Below are 15,517 nucleotides of genomic sequence, written 5' to 3'. Positions count from 1 at the left end.
CTCCTTTCGAACAAGGGGTCCTATGTGAAAATGTAACATCACCTAGAATAAAGTTTTGAGTTGAAAACTGTTTGATTTCAGTTTCTAACAACCTGCTAATGCTTATAATTTCAAAAATGACCATTTTTTTGGTCTTTATTAAAATGAAAAGGTTGATCGAAAAGTTTTTGGGATCTAAGAGTGTGGCAACCCAGTAGTCAGGATTATTTCTAATTCTCACAATTCGAGGGTCATGTTGCAGGTAGTGCAGCAAGAAGGCACTCATGTGTGTTGCGCATCCAGGAGCACCAAGTCCCTGTTGTGTTGGTGGCGAGGTAACAATCATGCTTCCTTCCTCTGTCCTCTCCCTCCAACCTCGCACAACAGAAATGTGATCAAGGTCTCCCTCATCTGATGAGTCTTCCATCAGTTCGTCCTCCACTTCTTCCTGGGCTCCTGCACCTTCCTCACTAGTTTGGCTGCTACCATGCGCCCTGGTAAAACCATCTCCCCCACCCTCACATGCCTGCCGCCTTGGTGCTGCCGACCGTCTGGACCTTGCAGATGTTAGCCCTTCCGCATACAACTCCTCCTCCTCTACTTCCTCCACCTCCTCTTGTGCCACCAGCTGACTCCGAATTCTGTTTAACATGTGCTCCAGCATGTAAATCACCGGAATAGTCATGCTGATAATGGCATCGTCAGCACTAAACATCTTCGTCGCCATTTCAAAACTGTGCAGAAGGGTGCATAGGTCCCTGATCTGAGACCACTCCTCCAGCGTGATTTGCCCCACCTCTGAATCTCGTTGGCCCAGGCTATACGTCAGAACGTATTGCACCAGGGCTTGTCGGTGCTGCCACAGTCGCTGCAACATGTGCAGAGTTGAATTCCACCGGGTAGGCACATCGCATTTTAGCCCGTGAAGTGGCAGGCCCAACGACTTCTGTAGAGATGTACGTCGCTGAGCTGCGGGATGCGAACGGCGGAAGTGAGCACACAGCGACCGTGCCCTCTGCAGAAGGCCATCTAGTCTGGGATAGTGGGCTAAAAATTGCTGGACAACCAGGTTCAACACGTGAGCCATACAAGGCACGTGTGTGTCATTGCCCCGGCGAAGGGCCGCACCCAGGTTTGCAGCATTGTCGCACACGGCCTTCCCTGGTTTCAGGTCCAGTGGAGACAACCATTCATGAAATTGGTTCTCCAGAGCTGACCACAACTCCTCAGCTGTGTGACTCACATTTCCCAGACATTTCAAAGTAAAAACCGCCTGATGACGTTGAGCCCTACTGCCAGCATAGTAAGGAGGTGTGCAGGATCCCTTCTGCGCAGTTAGAAAGCTTGTGGCATGACCAGTCAGGCTTTGGGTGCAGGTGGAAGACCGAGAGGAGGTTGAGGAGGCAGAAGCAGTGGAGGAACTTTGACATAAAGAGGATTGACGCACAACTCGTGGGGACGGCAAGACCTGGACAGCAGCCCCTTGTCCTGTTGTCACCATAGTTACCCAGTGCCCAGTCAGCGACATGTAACGCCCCTGTCCATGCCTACTCGTCCAAGTGTCTGTGGTGAAATGCACCCTGTCACACACAGAGTTTCTCAAAGAAGCGGTGATGTTGTGTGCGACATGCTGGTGGAGCGCAGGCACACCTTTCTTTGAGAAGTAGTGCCGACTGGGCATCTGGTACTGGGGCACTGCGACGGACATAAGGTCTCGAAAATCCTCTGTGTCCATCAGGCGGAAAGGCAGCATTTCTGTAGCCAAGAGCTTGCAGATGGTGAAATTCAACCTCTTAGCTTTCTCATGGCTAGGAGGAAATGGTCTTTTACTTGTCCACATCTGAGGGACCGAGGGCTGGCTATTGTGCTTAGACGGGGTTGATAAGGGTGTCCCCGGCAAACTGCCGGTCTGTGAGGAAGATGCAGGCGGACATGTTCGGATGCCTTGATCCAAAGGTGGTGCTATCGATGTCGGACAGCGCTCAACACCAGCTGGTGTTACCACCTCCAAAGAAAATGATGACCTGCCAATCACGCTGGCTGTTGCGGGTAAAGAGGTGGCAGGTCTGCGCCCCAAAACAGGTGTGACTGCTGTCCCCCCAGTCACAGAGGATGAAGAGGCCGCGGATGCACAAGATATGGCAGACGGTGGTTGGCCCGGCCGGCTAGGCCGCATTGTAGCACACTGAGCTTCCCACTGCAACTTATGCTTCATGTTCATGTGCTGGTTCATGCATGAAGTACTCAAACTATGTATTTTTTGGCCTCTACTTAGCTTTTGCTGACAAATGTTACAGATAACACGAGTTGGGTCATCTTTATCGATCTAAAAAATGCCCAGGCTATGCAAGGCTTAGCACCCATGCGACCTGAAGAGCCACCACGACTTGTGGTGAGAGGCAGAGTTGTGTTTGAGGATGCAGTTGTTGACGTGCTTCCAGTACTACGTCTCTGTCCAGGAAGGCGCAACCTGACCTCGTCGTCACTAGCATCTTCCTCCACCTCCTCTGCTGACCTCATCTCTTGGCTGACTGTGGGTTGACAGTAAGTGGGATCTCCAACCTCATCATCATCACCCTGTGCGTTATCACACCCGTCGTCCTCAGAGCCAACCTGTTCCTGCCCTGACAAAAAACTAAAGTTGTCGCTCCAATCAGGTATTTGAGTCTTATCATCGTCTTCCTCATTGTCTCCACCAACAGGAGTTACAGTTTGGGAATGAGGGTCTACATTATGGTCAGAACCTTCTGCGTCTGGTCCTGGATCCGACTCATAAAGATTCTGGGCATCAGTGCAGATCATTTCCTCGTCTGGATTCACAGAAGCGCTGGAGTCGACCTCTGATTCCCAGGCTATAGTATGAGTAAACAGCTCTGCAGACTCAACCATCTGTTCTACCTCATACTCAGACGGGCAGCTGGAGATTTGGGAGCTGTGAGGAAGCAAGTGCGATTGGGGTGACACCTTTGAGGACTGGAGTATTTGTGATGTTGAAGTTGATGTGGAGGAGAGCCCACTTAAAGGAGCACTTGATATCCGTTGAAGCACCTGCTGTTTTTGTGCCTCATCTGGAATTTGTAGCGATTGGCGTGGCCGTAAGAAAGGGATCTTATCACATTGTCCGCTAAAAGAAGTAGACATTTTAGTTTGGCTGGAAGATGGTCTTTCTTCTGCAGATGTTACTGTTGCTTTAACACCTACCCCACGGACACAACCTTTTTTCCCCTTCCCAACACGCCTATTCCCCTTTCCACCAGCAGCAGGCCTTTTTCCACTCATTTTGGTGGTTAACTAATTCACAACTCTGGAGTTGTTTGCACAAAAAAACAATGGATGGGAACCGAGCAGAGCTGAGTGGCCAAACTGTGGTATTAGGCCAAAACTATTGGCTGGGTTAGATGCAGAAAAAAATTATATTCAATTTGCAACCTGATGGAGGTCTGTATAGATGGATTAATAGAACAAGTCCCACACACAGCTAGAAGCCCAATATTTTTTCAGAGGTAGATGCAGAAAAAATATATTCAGTTTGCAACCTGATGGAGGTCAGTATAGATGGACTAATACAACAAGTCCCACACACAGCTAGAAGCCCAATATTTTTTCAGAGGTAGATGCAGAAAAAAAAAATATTCAGTTTGCAACCTGATGGAGGTCTGTATAGATGGATTAATAGAACAAGTCCCACACACAGCTAGAAGCCCAATATTTATTCAGAGCTAGATGCAGAAAAAAATATATTCAGTTTGCAACCTGATGGAGGTCTGTATAGATGGATTAATAGAACAAGTCCCACACACAGCTAGAAGCCCAATATTTTTTCAGAGGTAGATGCAGAAAAAAATATATTCAGTTTGAAACCTGATGGAGGTCTGTATAGATGGATTAATAGAACAAGTCCCACACACAGCTAGAAGCCCAATATTTTTTCAGAGGTAGATGCAGAAAAAAATATATTCAGTTTGCAACCTGATGGAGTTCTGTATAGATGGATTAATAGAACAAGTCCCACACACAGCTAGAAGCCCAATATTTTTTCAGAGGTAGATGCAGAAAAAAATATATTCAGTTTGCAACCTGATGGGGGTCTGTATAGATGGATTAATAGAACAAGTCCCACACACAGCTAGAAGCCCAATATTTTTTCAGAGGTAGATGCAGAAAAAAATATATTCAGTTTGCAACCTGATGGAGGTCTGTATAGATGGATTAATAGAAGAAGTCCCACACACAGCTAGAAGCCCAATATTTTTTCAGAGGTAGATGCAGAAAAAAATATATTCAGTTTGCAACCTGATGGAGGTCTGTATAGATGGATTAATAGAACAAGTCCCACACACAGCTAGAAGCCCAATATTTTTTCAGAGGTAGATGCAGAAAAAAATATATTCAGTTTGCAACCTGATGGAGGTCTGTATAGATGGATTGATAGAACAAGTCCCACACACAGCTAGAAGCCCAATATTTTTTCAGAGGTAGATGCAGAAAAAAATATATTCAGTTTCCAACCTGATGGAGGTCAGTATAGATGGACTAATAGAATGATGCTATGCCCAAAAGATTTTACTTCACTAGGTGCAGTAAAAAAATTGGTATTCTATACACAGGTGGTATATCTTGCAACACAGATAGGCTACTCCACTGACTAACACACTCTGCAATAGGCCAAAAAGGATTAGCTTTGCTAGATTCAGCCAAATGCTGTGAAAAAAACTTGCACAGCACTGGCACAGACCTGCCTGGCAAAAACTGATAGGAACTGATGTAACCTAGTCCTGAAAAGGACTCCAATTACAATTAGTCTTTACTCCCACAATCTATCTATTTAAGAGCACAGACCTGCCTGATAAAAGTCGTAGGAAATGCTGTAAATTAGTCCTTAAAAGGACTGCAATCACAACTATTCCCTACTCCCAAACTATCTGTAGATTTGTGCGAAAATTGGCTTGAAATTAACAAGGTATAGTGCACACAGCAACAGCGGTGCCGTCTAACACGCAGCTGCAGCAGTGAGAAAATGGTGGCGACGGGGAAAATGGCTTGGTCTTATAGGGCAAGGACATGTGACATACACTGCCAATGACACATGCCCTTGCTTGTGTGAAAAAAAGCACTTCGCTCCGTGTGTGCGCTGCTGATAGGCTGACAGATTGCACCTCCCCACTGCAAATGCGGGAAAGAGAAAAAAAAATGGAGATCTTCATTGTTCCTGCAGAGATCCATCCCCTGCCCCTCCCCCCACCCCGCTGTACACTCAAACTGCGTATTAACATTAATTTTCATCATTACTGAGAAAAAATCCAGTTATGATTTTGGTGCACGAACAGTTATTGAACATAACCTCGAACAGCCGAATTTTTCTCAAATTGTTCGTGTTCGCCGAACGGCTCGAACACCGCCCAAAACAGCTCGAATTTGAGATTGGCGAACAGTTCGAGTAGAACAATGCTCATCTCTACAGTAGAACAATGTACGAAAACTCCAGAGTCTGATAAATCTTTCTTGTGGTCTTTATTAGGGAGAAGATGTCAGATTCCTCTAGTGACAGCAGCTTATCTTCAGAGAGAACAAAAGGATTAACCATTGGAATTCCAACACACCAGATCCTTCCCTTACCTCTCATAAAGTATTGAAGGAAAGTCGAGAGGCCTCTATACACATCAGATTGTTTCCTGATCCTGCCGACCTTAGCCTTACAAGCATGGAAGCCTTAGTGTAAGGCCGGGTTCACACGAGCACATGTTTTCTCAGGGGAGAGAATGGGCCGATTATGCAAATGACACTCACAGTGCACTTTGATCTGATTCTCTTACATGAGAGAATCGCAGCACAGGTGCAGAGGAGACAGAGAAAGTAATTTCTCCATCTCTTCCATTGCCTGCATCCACAGTACTCAGGCTACACTCAAATGACATCCAAGTGCAGTCTATTGTTTCATATGCACCCATAGACTTGTATGGGTAAGTGCAATCTGATTTTCAGATAAACCTGCAGCATGCTATGATTTTTTCCTCAGGCGGATTCAGCATGAGAAAAAAAATTGCAGATCTGCACTGCCCCATAGTATATCATAGGTCCGAGTGCTATCCAATAAAACTTCAGAAAGCATTTGGCTGAGTTATATGCTCATGTGAGCGAGCCCTAACCTGTCGGATAGACAGTACAGTGTGCACAGGGTACATGAGACTCAGTGCAGCAACTCCGATCTAGTCATCTCTGTAGTGAGACACTTAGAATGGAGTTGCTGTACAGAGGACGTCCTTATAGACAGTACAGTGTGCACAGAAATCATGAACCCCATATAGCTCCCAACCGTCCCAGTTTCTGCAGGACTGTGGCGCGTCCCCTCACGGCTCAGCTGTTTTCCCAGCATCTATACTTACCTCACCTCTCTCCAATTTTCTCATTGCTCTGTAGCTCCTCCTCCTCGGGGGGCAGGGCCAACCATCTCTTAGTGCATAAATTAAGTCATACACTCACATCCTCTCCCTCCTATCTGTCTCAACAGAGACTTAAACTCACAAATCACATTGTCACACGATGCTTCCCAGCACTCACAGGCTGTGTGTGCGCTAACCACTGAGCTATAGCCCATATTGTTTAAGATAAGAGATTTTTGTTTTCTTGACTCTACATTAGCAGAGTATACAGCTCCATAGAAATACATTGTATATATAACAATTTTATTTTTACGTTGGCTGTATACTGAGGTGAAGACAAATATTTATCTTTTTCCTATAAGGCTATGTGCCCACGCTCCATAATGGCAGCGTTTTGTACACCGCTCACCTGCGCTGCATCCAGAATGCTGCGTTCTACATTAGAAGCGTTCTACATTAGATTTATAGAAATCCCATGCCCACTGTGCTTCTGTTTGACTCTGCATAAACTCGCCAGCAGTGCGGTTTTACTAGCCGCAGCACGTCAATTTCTGTTGTGGAGACTCCACTATGAAATTTCCACAATAGAATCATCTTGCATGCGGTAACTCCACATGGTACAGTGAACACATGCGGATTTACCACCGAGAATACGCAGTGTCCAAAGCGCTGCTGTTCCTGATCGTGGTAATGTAGCTTAAAAGTATTAAAATTAATAATTAGAGATGAGCGTTGTTCTACTCGAACTGTTCGCCAATCTCAAATTCGAGCTGTTTTGGGTGATGTTCGAGCCGTTCGGCGAACACGAACGATTTGAAAAAAATTCGGCTGTTCGAGGTTATGTTCGATAACTGTTCGTGCACCAAAATCATAACTGGATTTTTTCTCAGTAATGATGAAAATTAATGTTAATGCACAGTTTGAGTGTACAGCGGGGTGGGGGGAGGGGCAGGGGATGGATCTCTGCAGGAATAATGAAGATCTCCATTTTTTTTCTCTTTCCCGCATTTACAGTGGGGAGGTGCAATCTGTCAGCCTATCAGCAGCGCACACACGGAGCGAAGTGCTTTTTTTCACACAAGCAAGGGCATGTGTCATTGGCAGTGTATGTCACATGTCCTTGCCCTATAAGACCAAGCCATTTTCCCCGTCGCCACCATTTTCTCACTGCTGCAGCTGCGTGTTAGACAGCACCTCTGTTGCTGTGTGCGCTATACCTTGTTAATTTCAAGCCAATTTTCGCACAAATCTACAGATAGCTTGGGAGTAGGGAATAGTTGTGATTGCAGTCCTTTTAAGGACTAGGTTACAGCATTTCCTACGACTTTTATCAGGCAGGTCTGTGCTCTTAAATAGATAGATTGTGGGAGTAAAGACTAATTGTAATTGGAGTCCTTTTCAGGACTAGGTTACATCAGTTCCTATTAGTTTTTGCCAGGCAGGTCTGTGCCAGTGCTGTGCAAGTTTTTTTCACAGCATTTGGCTGAATCTAGCAAAGCTAATCCTTTTTGGCCTATTGCAGAGTGTGTTAGTCAGTGGAGTAGCCTATCTGTGTTGCAAGATATACCACCTGTGTATAGAATACCAATTTTTTTACTGCACCTAGTGAAGTAAAATCTTTTGGGCATAGCATCATTCTATTAGTCCATCTATACTGACCTCCATCAGGTTGCAAATTGAATATAATTTTTTTCTGCATCGAGCTCTGAAAAAATATTTGGGCTTCTAGCAGTGTGTGGGACTTGTTCTATTAGTCCATCTATACTGACCTCCATCAGGTTGCAAACTGAATATAATTTTTTTCTGCATCTAGCTCTGAAAAAATATTTGGCCTTCTAGCAGTGTGTGGGACTTTCTCTATTAGTCCATCTATACTGACCTCCATCAGGTTGCAAATTAAAAATAATTTTTTGTCTGCATCTAGCTCTGAAAAAATATTTGGCCTTCTAGCAGTGTGTGTGACTTTCTCTATTAGTCCATCTATACTGACCTCCATCAGGTTGCAAATTCAAAATAATTTTTTGTCTGCATCTAGCTCTGAAAAAATATTTGGCCTTCTAGCAGTGTGTGGGACTTTCTCTATTAGTCCATCTATACTGACCTCCATCAGGCTGCAAATTAAAAATAATTTTTATCTGCATCTACCTCTGAAAAAATATTTGGCCTTATAGCTGTGTGTGGGACTTGTTCTATTAGTCCATCTATACTGACCTCCATCAGGTTGCAAACTGAATATAATTTTTTTCTGCATCTAGCTTTGAAAAAATATTTGGCCTTCTAGCAGTGTGTGGGACTTTCTCTATTAGTCCATCTATACTGGCCTCCATCAGGTTGCAAACTGAATATATTTTTTTTCTGCATCTACCTCTGAAAAAATATTGGGCTTCTAGCTGTGTGTTGGACTTGTTCTATTAATCCATCTATACAGACCTCCATCAGGTTGCAAACTGAATATAATTTTTTTCTGCATCTACCTCTGAAAAAATGTTTGGGCTTCTAGCTGTGTGTGGGACTTGTTCTATTAGTCCATCTATACTGACCTCCATCAGGTTACAAACTGAATATAATTTTTTTCTGCATCTAGCTCTGAAAAAATATTTGGCCTTCTAGCAGTGTGTGGGACTTTCTCTATTAGTCCATCAATACTGACCTCCATCAGGTTGCAAATTAAAAATAATTTATATCTGCATCTAGCTCTGAAAAAATATTTGGCCTTCTAGCAGTGTGTGGGACTTTCTCTATTAGTCCATCTATACTGACCTCCATCAGGTTGCAAATTAAAAATAATTTTTTGTCTGCATCTAGCTCTGAAAAAATATTTGGCCTTCTAGCAGTGTGTGGGACTTTCTCTATTAGTCCATCTATACTGACCTCCATCAGGTTGCAAACTGAATATATTTTTTTTCTGCATCTACCTCTGAAAAAATATTGGGCTTCTAGCTGTGTGTGGGACTTGTTCTATTAATCCATCTATACAGACCTCCATCAGGTTGCAAACTGAATATAATTTTTTTCTGCATCTACCTCTGAAAAAATATTTGGGCTTCTAGCTGTGTGTGGGACTTGTTCTATTAGTCCATCTATACTGACCTCCATCAGGTTGCAAACTGAATATAATTTTTTTCTGCATCTAGCTCTGAAAAAATATTTGGCCTTCTAGCAGTGTGTGGGACTTTCTCTATTAGTCCATCTATACTGACCTCCATCAGGTTGCAAATTAAAAATAATTTTTATCTGCATCTAGCTCTGAAAAAATATTTGGCCTTCTAGCAGTGTGTGGGACTTTCTCTATTAGTCCATCTATACTGACCTCCATCAGGTTGCAAATTAAAAATAATTTTTTGTCTGCATCTAGCTCTGAAAAAATATTTGGCCTTCTAGCAGTGTGTGGGACTTTCTCTATTAGTCCATCTATACTGACCTCCATCAGGTTGCAAACTGAATATATTTTTTTTCTGCATCTACCTCTGAAAAAATATTTGGGCTTCTAGCTGTGTGTAGGACTTGTTCTATTAATCCATCTATACTGACCTCCATCAGATTGCAAACTGAATACAATTTTTTTCTGCATCTACCTCTGAAAAAATATTTGGGCTTCTAGCTGTGTGTGGGACTTGTTCTATTAGTCCATCTATACTGACCTCCATCAGGTTGCAAATTGAATATAATTTTTTTCTGCATCTAACCCAGCCAATAGTTTTGGCCTAATACCACAGTTTGGCCACTCAGCTCTGCTCGGTTCCCATCCATTGTTTTTTTGTGCAAACAACTCCAGAGTTGTGAATTAGTTAACCACCAAAATGAGTGGAAAAAGCCTGCTGCTGGTGGAATGGGGAATAGGCGTGTTGGGAAGGGAAAAAAAGGTTGTGTCCGTGGGGTAGGTGTTAAAGCAACAGTAACATCTGCAGAAGAAAGACCATCTTCCAGCAAAACTAAAATGTCTACTTCTTTTAGCGGACAATGTGATAAGATCCCTTTCTTGCGGCCACGCCAATCGCTACAAATTCCAGATGAGGCACAAAAACAGCAGGTGCTTCAACGGATATCAAGTGCTCCTTTAAGTGGGCTCTCCTCCACATCAACTTCAACATCACAAATACTCCAGTCCTCAAAGGTGTCACCCCAATCGCACTTGCTTCCTCACAGCTCCCAAATCTCCAGCTGCCCGTCTGAGTATGAGGTAGAACAGATGGTTGAGTCTGCAGAGCTGTTTACTCATACTATAGCCTGGGAATCAGAGGTCGACTCCAGCGCTTCTGTGAATCCACACGAGGAAATGATCTGCACTGATGCCCAGAATCTTTATGAGTCGGATCCAGGACCAGACGCAGAAGGTTCTGACCATAATGTAGACCCTCATTCCCAAACTGTAACTCCTGTTGGTGGAGACAATGAGGAAGACGATGATGAGACTCAAATACCTGATTGGAGCGACAACTTTAGTTTTTTGTCAGGGCAGGAACAGGTTGGCTCTGAGGACGACGGGTGTGATAACGCACAGGGCGATGATGATGAGGTTGGAGATCCCACTTACTGTCAACCCACAGTCAGCCAAGAGATGAGGTCAGCAGAGGAGGTGGAGGAAGATGCTAGTGACGACGAGGTCAGGTTGCGCCTTCCTGGACAGAGGCGTAGTACTGGAAGCACATCAACAACTGCATCCTCAAACACAACTCTGCCTCTCACCACAAGTCGTGGTGGCTCTTCAGGTCGCATGGGTGCTAAGCCTTGCATAGCCTGGGCATTTTTTCAGATCGATAAAGATGACCCAACTCGTGTTATCTGTAACATTTGTCAGCAAAAGCTAAGTAGAGGCAAAAAAATACATAGTTTGAGTACTTCATGCATGAACCGGCACATGGACATGAAGCATAAGTTGCAGTGGGAAGCTCACTGTGCTACAATGCGGCCTAGCCGGCCGGGCCAACCACCGTCTGCCATATCTTGTGCATCCGCGGCCTCTTCATCCTCTGTGACTGGGGGGACAGCAGTCACACCTGTTTTGGGGCGCAGACCTGCCACCTCTTTACCTGCAACAGCCAGCGTGATTGGCAGGTCATCATTTTCTTTGGAGGTGGTAACACCAGCTGGTGTTGAGCGCTGTCCGACATCGATAGCACCACCTTTGGATCAAGGCAACCTAACATGTCCGCCTGCATCTTCCTCACAGACCGGCAGTTTGCCGGGGACACCCTTATCAACCCCATCTAAGCACAATAGCCAGCCCTCGGTCCCTCAGATGTGGACAAGTAAAAGACCATTTCCTCCTAGCCATGAGAAAGCTAAGAGGTTGAATTTCACCATCTGCAAGCTCTTGGCTACAGAAATGCTGCCTTTCCGCCTGGTGGACACAGAGGATTTTCGAGACCTTATGTCCGTCGCAGTGCCCCAGTACCAGATGCCCAGTCGGCACTACTTCTCAAAGAAAGGTGTGCCTGCGCTCCACCAGCATGTCGCACACAACATCACCGCTTCTTTGAGAAACTCTGTGTGTGACAGGGTGCATTTCACCACAGACACTTGGACGAGTAGGCATGGACAGGGGCGTTACATGTCGCTGACTGGGCACTGGGTAACTATGGTGACAGCAGGACAAGGGGCTGCTGTCCAAGTCTTGCCGTCCCCACGAGTTGTGCGTCAATCCTCTTTATGTCAAAGTTCCTCCACTGCTTCTGCCTCCTCAACCTCCTCTCGGTCTTCCACCTGCACCCAAAGCCTGTCTGGTCATGCCACAAGCTTTCTAACCGCGCAGAAGGGATCCTGCACACCTCCTTACTATGCTGGCAGTAGGGCTCAACGTCATCAGGCGGTTTTTACTTTGAAATGTCTGGGAAATGTAAGTCACACAGCTGAGGAGTTGTGGTCAGCTCTGGAGAACCAATTTCATGAATGGTTGTCTCCACTGGACCTGAAACCAGGGAAGGCCGTGTGCGACAATGCTGCAAACCTGGGTGCGGCCCTTCGCCGGGGCAATGTCACACACGTGCCTTGTATGGCTCACGTGTTGAACCTGGTTGTCCAGCAATTTTAGCCCACTATCCCAGACTAGATGGCCTTCTGCAGAGGGCACGGTCGCTGTGTGCTCACTTCCGCCGTTCGCATCCCGCAGCTCAGCGACTTACATCTCTACAGAAGTCGTTGGGCCTGCCACTTCACGGGCTAAAATGCGATGTGCCTACCCGGTGGAATTCAACTCTGCACATGTTGCAGCGACTGTGGCAGCACCGACAAGCCCTGGTGCAATACGTTCTGACATATAGCCTGGGCCAACGAGATCCAGAGGTGGGGAAAATCACGCTGGAGGAGTGGTCTCAGATCAGGGACCTATGCACCCTTCTGCACAGTTTTGAAATGGCGACGAAGATGTTTAGTGCTGACGATGCCATTATCAGCATGACTATTCCGGTGATTTACATGCTGGAGCACATGTTAAACAGAATTCGGAGTCAGGTGGTGGCACAAGAGGAGGTGGAGGAAGTAGAGGAGGAGGAGTTGTATGCGGAAGGGCTAACATCTGCAAGGTCCAGAAGGTCGGCAGCACCAAGGCGGCAGGCATGTGAGGGTGGGGGAGATGGTTTTACCAGGGCGCATGGTAGCAGCCAAACTAGTGAGGAAGGTGCAGGAGCCCAGGAAGAAGTGGAGGACGAACTGATGGAAGACTCATCAGATGAGGGAGACCTTGATCACATTTCTGTTGTGCGAGGTTGGGGGGAGAGGACAGAGGAAGGAAGCATGATTGTTACCTCGCCACCAACACAACAGGGACTTGGTGCTCCTGGATGCGCAACACACATGAGTGCCTTCTTGCTGCACTACCTGCAGCATGACCCTCGAATTGTGAGAATTAGAAATAATCCTGACTACTGGGTTGCCACACTGTTAGATCCCCGGTACAAAAATAAATTTGCAGAAATTATTCCTGCCATAGAAAGGGATGCACGCATGGAGGAGTATCAGCAGAGACTGTTGCAGAATCTTACATGTGCTTTTCCACAAAACACCAGTGGTGCACGTAGTGAATCTCACAGTTCCAACTTGCCAACCGTGGGACCGTCAAGTGTTCAGCACTCAAACCGTAACAGAACCACAGTATCTGCTGGTAACATCAATTTTGTGGAATCATTTCACCACTTTTTTAGCCCATCCTTTGCAAGGCCACAGGAGACAAGAAGTCTGACACATAGTCAACGCCTAGAGACGATGGTACAGGAGTATCTCCAAGTAAACATTGAAGCCATGACTGTGTCACTGGACCCTTGCTCTTTTTGGGCTTCCAATCTGGATAAATGGCCGGAGCTCGCCACTTACGCCTTGGAGATCTTGTCATGCCCCGCAGCCAGCGTTCTGTCTGAACGTGTGTTCAGCGCTGCTGGTGGTGTGCTGACAGATAAGCGCACGCGGCTCTCCACTGATAATGTAGACAGACTCACGTTCATAAAGATGAACAAATCATGGATCCGAAACGACTTTTCTACCCCTGTGTCATCCTGGGGAGAGTAAAAGCTTGATGATTGGTTAAAATCACCCTACCAACCGTTTTAAGCTTTCAAATTACTAATCATGTTTATCTGTATCTTGGCTGGAAAATAATTTGGGCTTTGTAGCAGTGTGCAGCACTGATTCTATTAGGCCATCTATAATAAGCTCCACCAGATTTAAAATTACTAATCATGTTTATCTGTATCTTGACTGGAAAATAATTTGGGCTTTGTAGCAGTGTGCAGCACTGATCCTATTAGGCCATCTATACTAAGCTCCACCAGATTTAAAATTAATAATAATTTTTAGCTGCATCTAGCCCGGAAAATAATTTTGGGGCTCCGAGATGCGCAAGACACATAAGTGCCTTCTTGCTGCACTACCTGCAACATGACCCTCATATTGTCAGAATTCGAAGTAATCATGACTACTGGGTTGCCACACTCTTAGATCCCCCAAACTTTTCGATCAACCTTTTCATTTTAATAAAGACCAAAAAAAGTCATTTTTGAAATTATAAGCATTAGCAGGTTATTAGAAACTGAAATCAAACAGTTTTCAACTCAAAACTTTATTCTAGGTGATGTTACATTTTTACATCGGACCCCTTGTTCGAAAGGAGCTTCTGAACTCTCTCGTCCATTGAATTTGTCAGGTTTTGGATGGTTTCTGCTTCAATTGTTTTGCATGAGGACAGAATACCCTCCCAAAGCTGTTGCTTAGATGTGAACTGCCTCCCGCCATCATAGACACTCCTTTTGAAGATGCTCCAGAGGTTCTGAATGGGGTAGAGGTCAGGGGAGCATGGGGGTCACACCATAAGTTTGTCCCCTTTTATGCCCATATCAGCCAGAGATGCAGATGTTTTATGTGCAGCATGAGATGGTGCATTATCATGCAAAAAAATGATCTTGCTGTGAAATACACGGTTCTTCTTCTTGAACCATGGCAGGAAGTGCTGTTTGAGAAAATCCACATACATTATGGAGTTCATCTTTAGCGCCTTCAGGGATCCTAAAGGGGCCGACAATCTCTCTCCCCATGATTCCAGCCCAAAACATTACTCCACCTCCTCCTTGTTGGCGCTGTAGCCGTGTTTGCGTGGGGTGTCCATCAACCAGCCATCCTCCACTCCATCCATCTGGACCATCGAGCGCTGCACGGCACTCATCCGTGAACAAAACAGTTTTGAAATCAGTCTTCATGTAATGATTGGCCCACTGGAGCAGTTTCTGCTTGTGTGAAGTGGATAGAGGAGGTCGACAGGATGGCGTATGCACAGCTGCAAACCTCTGAAGGACCCTGCATCTTGTTGTTCGGGGGACGTTGGAGGCACCAGCAGCTTCAAAAACTTGTCTGCTGCTATGACAAGGCTTTTTTGCCGCTGCTCTTTTAACCTGACGTAATTGCCTGTAGGAAAGAGTCCTCAATTTGCCCTTATCAGCACGCACACGTGTGTACTGTGAATCAGCTACATACTTTTTGATTGCCAAGACACTTCATCCTGATCATCGCACAATGTTGATTGTAGTCATGCCTTGACCTAAACACTCCACAATTTGTTGCTTCTCAGCAGCCGACACATCCTTTTTCTTTCCCATTTTGGCAGAAAATGTAGGCTGCTTAATAATGTGAGACAGCCTTCTTAAGTAGTCTTGCCTTTCATTGGACACACCTGC

The sequence above is a fragment of the Phyllobates terribilis genome, unplaced genomic scaffold, assembly GCF_046119375.1.
Source record: "Phyllobates terribilis strain yellow unplaced genomic scaffold, ASM4611937v1 Scaffold_9__5_contigs__length_417890890, whole genome shotgun sequence".
Taxonomy (NCBI): domain Eukaryota; kingdom Metazoa; phylum Chordata; class Amphibia; order Anura; family Dendrobatidae; genus Phyllobates; species Phyllobates terribilis.
This window is presented reverse-complemented; position numbering follows the sequence as displayed.